We start from the raw sequence: 8,690 nt of genomic DNA on the forward strand, positions 1-8,690 counted from the left end.
AGACTCTTCACAAACTTTTTCTCTCTGAGAATGGTGACTTGAGGCCACAGGACACCTGGAGATCCCCCTCCCTGGAACAGGTAGAGTCAGTCCAGTGGGCAGGTGGGAAGCTGAGGAAGTAAAAGCAGACAGGTCCTCCTCTGGGGGCAGTTCTGGGCCCTCAGGACTCCTGGGCGCCATAGCTGAATCTTCCTGGGGCTGTAGCCCACACAGAGCAACGGCTCCCTCCTGTAGGTCTGAAACTTCCCCAGGGTTGGTGTCATCGATTTCTTCTCTTTGCCAGCCCTTCTCTTCTGGGGCCCCTCTAGAACTGGCCCTCTGACCCACTATGTCAGCAGGGCAGAAAGACAGAGCCCAAGGAGGGGCTGGAACCCTTAGCCTTGGTTAGTAATGATCAGGAGCGTGGCATTCGGAGTACCCCACCCCCTTATAGGCTCACCATCTGGGACTGAGGACTCCTCCTGGAAACACAGGGAGCCCCACCCTGAGGAGCCGGAAGTAGGGTGGGGCTCCTGGCAGGGAGATTCTGGGAGCTAGGAGGGCAGCCAAGGATGCACTGTGTGATCTCCCCTCTCCAACCTTCTGCATGTCCAAAACGAGCACATCCTGGTGACAACTTCTACTTCATTCCAGCCATTTTGTTCTCTTATGGCTTTTGTCCTTTCTTTGTGCTTGCCTTTCTTTCCTGATTCTCTCTCCTTCCTTTAATATCTTGATCTTTCCCTGACATCTCTTGCCCTGAGGTTTTCCCTTTATATTCTCTCTTTCTTGGTGCCTCTTCTCTTCTTTGTCTCTTCATCTCTCCCAAGCTCTCGCTCTAACTCCTCCCCCTCTCTCCTCTCTCATTATCATCCATCTCTTCTTCTTTAATAGGAGCACATCACAGAGTCTGTGACCAAACACAGGGAATCAAAGATGGCAGCTCAGGGAGGTCTGAGGTGAACACCTTGGGAAAACACCCTCACATTTCCATGACTGACACATCTGGGGCCCTCAGAATAGAGGCTCCTACACTTGTCATAGGTTCAGTTTCATGCCGAGATCCAGAGTCTCCTCCATGCCTGCAGACTGGTCCCTGGGTCCCGGGCAAAAGTTCCTGAGTCCCCTTTCCAGGGTGACAGAGATACCCTTCCTCCAGTGGGAAGGGTCTCAGGGTTCATCCTCTGTCGTCCTGGAGACAAGGAAGGCCACTGTGTAGCTAATGCTGGTACATCTTAGAGTTTGCTCTGATGCTGTGCCTGCGGATCCAAAAGGAAGAAGGTGAAGGCCGTGGGACACCAGGCCCCTCTCTGCTTCTACCTCATTAGCTCCTATTTAAACTAGTGCGCATTTAACCCATGTGCCAGCTGGGTGCCTACCTGCCCCAGTCCCTATAAGCAGTGGAAGGTACCCCTGCTCCAGTGCTACAGGCAGGGAAAGTCCAAAACCTTTCCAAGCTTTCTGCTATCACAGGCAACTTACACTCACTGTCTCCTCTGCCCCCTTAGCAAAGCAACTAACTCAGCACATGTTTATGGAGCATCTCTATGTTGGAGGCACCACCTCAGATGCTGGAGAGGTAGTAAGGAGGAAGAGAGTCAAATCCCACCCTCAGGAGCTTTCACTCCAGCAGGGGGAGTCATCAAATGAATGTTACTACATGATATGTGCTATGAAGAAATCATCAAAGCAGAGAGAAAATGTGAAGAGGGATGGGGAGGCTGCTGCTCTGGCTTAAAGGGTCCTCTGCTCAGGTAACATTTGCCAAGAGACCTGATTGAAGTGATGGAGAGAAATACAGATATTTGGGTGAGGAGTGGGCCAGGCAGAGGGAACAATAAGTACCAGAGCCCTGAGCAGGAAGCACGTGGGATGAGTTCAGAAACAGCAGGGAGGGCAGGGTGGCTGGTGGTAAGTGAGGGAAGCCAGTGGGAGGCAAGGTCTGGGCAGCAGCCAGCGGGCGGAGGGCGCAGGTCCTGGGAGGCCATGGTCAGGAGTTTGGATTCCTTCCGAGAGTGAGAGGAGCCATTGAAGTATTTTGCCTTTTAAAAGGGTTCCTCTGGATTTTGATAGAGTGGAGAATGGACTGGGGGTGGGTGAGCCTGGGGAAGGGAGGCCATGGCAAGAGGGGAGTGACCCTCCCCCCATTTTGCTGGGTCCCTCTCGCCTGCCCTCCTGGACTGCCCGAGAGGCCCTCCCTCCCTCAGACAAAGCAGCTCTGTCTTCTCCAAGTCTCGGTGCATGTTCAGACCCCAGGGTGAGAATCTGCCCCTTCCCCCCATCAAGGATTTTTCACAATATAGTTCCAAACAACAGCAGATCTGTTTCCTGTTAAGAAAAAAAACACCCTCCACCTCCTCATTTATACATTGGGCCTCCATGGAGGTTTCATTTGAACAAAGGGTTTTACCATGAAAACAAATGTGAGCTTGCTTTTCTGCTCACCCTTCACTGTTCCAATGGATAAAGTCTAGAGAGCAGAAGTGACCTAAGTTGCAAAAGGGGGTCCTACCCCCCCTGACCCTCGTGCCCCACACGCCAGCCCCTCAGTGGCCTGCAGTTTGGTCTTGCTACTCCAGCTGTTCCCAAAAACCGGCCTCTTCACCGGTGCCAAATAGAAATGCAAAGAGAAAGGAGGAGACAGAGTTTGGGGTGAGGTAGAAAAGAGTAGCTTTTATTGCTTTGCCAGACAAAGGGGGCCACTGTGGGCTAACATCCTCAAGACTGTGTGCCCCACCCCGGAGCGGGTAGTGAGGAGTCTTATAGTGTTCAAGGAGCAGGGCGTGGTCAGCTCGTGGACATTCTTCTGATTGGTTGGTGGTGAGGTAATCGGGAGTCAGCATCATCAACCTTCTGGTTCCAACTGGTCTGGGGTCTACGCGCTTGTGGACAGCATACAGTTAACTTCTTCCACCTGGTGGGAGTTTTAGTATCTGTAAAATAGCTCAAAGGACGTGGCTCAGAATAATATCTATAGTCCTTGAGGAGGAACTAAAGGTCATTGACTTTGATTAATGGCTAAAGTATTATTTTGTCTTGACCGTTTCCCTTTCTTTCTGCATTTTCTTACTTCTCTGATTAAATTTATTCTTTGACTAAAGTTTTTCTACAGACAAAAGGCAGGCGGAGGATATGGGTGGGGGTCTATTCTGGGAAAGTCTCCTAGGGCCCTGCTCGGTTACATGGCTGCCCAAAATGCTCCCCTCCTCTGCCCACCCAGTGCCTTCTACCCTCAAGACATTCGGCCCATACCACCAGCTCGGCCGCCCCCTGCGCCCACCACCAAGCCTGCTCTCCTCAGCTCCCTTCTCTTCCCAGCCCCTCACTTTGAACAGAATTCATGGCTCCTTTCTCTCATGGTTCTGTCCCCCACTCACAGCCTCCAGCTGTGCTTCCTCCATCACTAGTCTGGTTCTAATTACCCTGCACCGTAATTTATCTGTTTACAGGGAAGCCTTCTCCACTGAAACGGGAGGCCATCCTAAGGCAGGAACTGTGTTGCCTCTACCTCTGAATTCCCAGGTCCTGCATCTCATCTGGCCCAGAGCAGGCGTCCCCTAGAAATGACTGTCAAATGCCTCGGCTGGAGCGAGACTCCTATGAAATGTTCCTCTTTTGACTCTTCACACAGCTATGTCTCTCTTCTCACAGGGTTGCATATGGGTTTTCTTCAATTTCTCATTTACACTTCCTCTGAAGAAATTCTGTATTCAGAAGAATACTGGGCATAAACACTGAATTCTGTGTTGAGGTCCTCCATCCAATATTTCTTAGCTGTGTGAATTTAAGGAAGTCACCTCATTCTTTAGAGCCTATATTCCTGCATTTATAAAACAAGAAAAAAATATCTGAAGATCAACCAAAACCCTAAATGACAGTGTTTTTCAAATGGTAGATCTTAGCCCATTGGTGGGCCATGAAATCAGTTTAACAGCTCAAGATCAGCATATTTTAAAAGTGGAATAGAGGACTTCCCTGGTGGCACAGTGGTTGAGAGTCCGCCTGCCGATGGAGGGGACGCGGGTTCGTGCCCCAGTCCGGGAAGATCCCACATGCCGCGGAGTGGCTGGGCCCCGTGAGCCACGGCCGCTGAGCCTGCGAGTCCACAGCCTGTGCTCTGCAATGGAAGAGGCCACAACAGTGAGAGGCCCACGTACCGCAAAAACAAAAAACAACAACAACAACAAAAAGTGGAATAGAAAAGAAAATAAGAGAGCAGTGCATGTAACAAGGTTAAATATTGGGGTTTTTTGTTTGTTTTTTGGGGTTTTTTTTTTTTTTGGTCCTGCGGCTTGTAGAATCTTAGTTCTCTGACCAGGGGTCGAATCTGGGGCCCTGGCAGTGGAAGCACCGAGTCCTAACCACTGGACTGCCAGAGAAGTCCCAATATTGTTTCTTGAAGTAGTACACTTAAACACTCTATCTGTGTGTAGTGGGTCGCAATATGAAATGTTATTTCCTATTACGAATTGCAGTTTTTTAACTCAAAGGGTAAGGTTCAAATACAATTTCTTCATATACCAATGCTATTTGTTCAAAACTGTCAGGCTAGAAGTGGATTGGGACACATCTAGGGCAGTAACTAGAGTGGCTCTGGAGACCCAGATTCGGGTAGATAAGTGTACACTGTTAATAATTATTTTTAATTGAGATATAATTGACATATAACATTATATTAGTTTCAGGTATATAGCATCATGATTTGATATGTGTATGTATTACAAAATGATTATATATTAATCATTTTTGAAGTCAGAAACCTATAGCGATGTACCAAGAATTCGTGGACAGAATGTTGTATTATAAAGAGACATGGGTTAAAGCTTGGGTCCAGTCCTTACTCTCTTCATGACCTACTGAACCTCAGCTTCTTCATCTGTATATTGGAGATAAGGAGATCAACCAATCTCTGTTGACAGACCTGGCACGTGGTAAGTACTGGGTAAATGTTTATTCTCTTCTCTCTTGAGAATTTCACAAAAAGGCCTTCCTTTTTGGTCTCTTTCAGATAAAGATGGTGTAGGCAGCCATATCTTTTTCATCTGCAGTTAGCTTTATCTTATGGTTTAGCTTGAGTTTAGATCCTGGAGATCTTGTCAAATGCATCATAAGACTTGAAAAAGAATTTTGTGTAAGTTGGCTTGAACAACTAAAGTTAAAGTCGCTTGGGAATCTGGTTTTTATTTCCTTTTATTGAGAAATAATTACACGATAACTTTTTTTTTTGTGTGTGTGTGTGTGTGTGTGTGGTACACGGGCCTCTCACTGTTGTGGCCTCTCCCGTTGCGGAGCACAGGCTCCAGACGCGCAGGCTCAGTGGCCATGGCTCACGGGCCCAGCCGTTCCACGGCATGTGGGATCTTCCCGGACCGGGGCACGAACCCGTGTCCCCTGCATCGGCAGGCGGACTCTCAACCACTGCGCCACCAGGGAAGCCCCACGGTAACTTTTTTTAAGCTCTGTTTTTGCTTTTAGTCTCCACACCTGTTACTGAATTATCAACTGCAACTTTTTATTTTTTTCCCTTGTTTAGTTTATTTTTCCTTCATTTCCTTTAATTTGTTTTCCTCCTCCTCACAAAAATAATCACTCTCCAGAACATATGACAATATAATATTCAAAGGGATGAAATCCTTGTCCATCTGAGTTGTAGGATCAGCTATATCCAGTGCTCCTATATGCTGGATAAGCTATCAAAGTGGGAGTCACTCCACCAGGAAGCAGTCATTCTTGCTTTGTGTCAGGAGGAATTCATCTAAAAATAGGAGCAGATTTGGTTTCCTTTACACATCACGTGAAGTTCAAAGTCATCTGCTCTCATGCATGATGTGTTCTGCAAATGCATTAAGACGGAGATAGTGTGATGTGCTGGTGAAGAGCACAGACTGTGTTGGAATCCAGCCACCACTAAACACAGGGCGTGTGCCTGGGGCAAGTTACTTATTTATTTATTTTTAAACAGGAGAAAATCAAAGTTTAATAACATGTGTACATGGGAGAGACCCAGAAAAATTGAGTAACTCGCCAAAATGGGCGAAGCCCTCATTTTAAATGCCACCCTCAGCTAAAGACAGAAGAGGATGTTGAGGGTGGGGAGAGTCCATTCTGGGAGGTGAGCAGGAAAACACACAGTAAACAAGGGTGATTGTGATGCAGAGCTAAGCATTGTCTTCTCCACAGATAAGAATTTGTAGAGAGTTGGTCATAAAAATATGGAATGCTTTGGACTTCTCTGGTGGCGCAGTGGTTAAGAATCCACCTGTCAGTGCAGAGGACACGGGTTCGAGCCCTGGTCCAGGAAGATCCCACATGCCGCGGAGCAACTAAGCCCGTGCACCACAGCTACTGAGCCTGCACTCTAGAGCCCGTGAGCCACAACTGCTGAAGGCCGTGCCTAGAGCCTGTGCTCTGCAACAAGAAAAGCCACCGTAATGAGAAGCCTGCGCACCGCAACGAAGAGTAGCCCCTGCTCGCCGCAACTAGAGAAAGCCCGTGCACAGCAACAAAGACCCAACTCAGCCAAAATAAATAAATAAAATAAATTTTTAAAAAATGGAATGCTTTACAAATTTGTGTGTCATCCTTGCGCAGTGGCCACGCTACTCTTCTCTGTTTCTACAGTTTTAGTATATGTGCTGCTGAATTGAGCACCTGTAGCAAGTTATTTTACTTCTCTCTGCTTTTGTTTTCTCATCTTAAAAAAAAGAAGGGTGGGTGGTAACCGTACCCACCTCTTAGGGTTCACTCCAGAACACGGCCTAGTGCATGGTGAGTGCCAAGGAACTGTTTCTATATGAATCAAGTGTGCACAAGTAAAACAACAGAGTCTCACATTCTAAGGAGTGGCTCCATCCAGTGCAAATGAGAAAATCATAAAATTTCTAATTACCCCTCATGTTTTAGTTATACACTTAAATCATATATTCCTAGCATTCTATACATACGCTTCGATTTTGTTTTTTTCCTTCCCAATTGAATACAGTGCAGACCAACTAAAGCCCATTGCACGTCCAACTGAGGCCGGCGTCATTGATTTCAGCATCTGCAGTTCTTCTCAGCTTTGTCCCTATTGTACCAAGGCCATGAGATCTCACAGCTTTTCTCTAGTATCATCACTTTTTCATGTCCACTCATTTTATGAAAGTGTGAAGGCAAAATGGTCAACTAGCCACAACTAACCTGACACACAGGCCAAGGTAACTTGAACTTGATGCGATCAAAAGCATTTACTGAGGGAACTTGGAAAACAGAAATGAAGTTCCCCACCCTGGAGGGGCTCACAGCCTTATGAGGGGCAAACATAAAGGAATACATCTTCAGAGTGTGGTGAATGAGCACAGCAGGTGGGCATATGGGGATTCAGCCAAGCACAGAGGACGAAATGCAAATCCCACCTGTGGCCAGGGAAGTCTGGTCACTGATGCCAGGATTGCAGAGTGAAAAGAGAGAAGCAGGCTGAGGTCCATCCAGCGTTATCACTTGTCTTGGGCAAATTACTTAAAGTATCTGAACCATCATTGATAAAGGAAGGATAAGATTCTCTTCATAAAAAAAAGATACAAGTGAACTTATTTACAAAACAGAAATAGACTCACAGACATAGAAAACAAACTTATGGTTACCAAAGGGAAAAGTGGGGGAAGGATAACAGGAATTTGAGATTAACAGATACACACTGTCATAGGTAAAATAGATAAACAGCAAGAATCTACTGTATAGCACAGGGAACAATATTCAATATCTTGTAATAACCTATAATGGAAAAGAATTACTTTGTTGTACACCTGAAACATTATAAATCAACAGTACTTCAATATAAATAAATAAATAAATAAATTTAAAAAAAGATCACTTTGGGCTTCCCTGGTGGTGCAGTGGTTGAGAGTCCACCTGCCGATGCAGGGGACGCGGGTTCGCACCCCGGTCCGGGAAAATCCCACATGCCGCGGAGCAGCTGGGCCCGTGAGCCATGGCCGCTAAGCCTGCGCGTCCGGAGCCTGTGCTCCGCAACGGGAGAGTCCACAACAGTGAGAGGCCCGCGTACCGCAAAAAAAATAAAATAAAAAATAAAAAGATCCACTTCAAAGGGTTATTTCAGAGGATTAAATGAGATAGAAAAATGTGTTCAGTAAATTGTGAGGTACATAGAAGACACAATCAGTTATGGCCGGGAGCAGTGACATAGGAGGAATAGAGACATTTTAACAGGGTAGGACGGTCAGTGGAGGGTACAAAGTGGGAAACACCTTCCTTCACTACAGGAGGAAAGTATCAGAGCATATAGGGCTGCAAGAACCGGAGGAAGCCAGTAAGAATCCCCAGGCAAGCCATGTATGAAGCCAAGAGCAGACATGATATTTATGATTACTAATCTATCCTTGCTGGGGTGGGGATAAGGGGTAAGGGGGCCGACCCCATTCTGGGGGGCCGACCCCATTCTGGGGGGCCGAGAATCAACAAGGAAGAGAGCTGGGGCTCCTGCCGAAAACCCCAGCTTTCTTCGTGGGGAGAGAGGAAGAGATTATCAGCTGATAGAGAATTGGTGGCATTGCGCAGGTCTCTTTAGGGAAGCTGTGAAATGTTTGGAAGAGCAACTGTCGGGAGGGGAGCGAGAGTTGTCCAGATCCATGTTACAGGGCGACTAGAGGCACTGACTATCGTGGGTTGTGTGATTTTCTCCAATAGGACAAAGAGAAGGTGGTTGTATTGGC

This window comes from Hyperoodon ampullatus (assembly GCF_949752795.1).
Source record: "Hyperoodon ampullatus genome assembly, chromosome: 14".
Lineage (NCBI taxonomy): Eukaryota > Metazoa > Chordata > Mammalia > Artiodactyla > Ziphiidae > Hyperoodon > Hyperoodon ampullatus.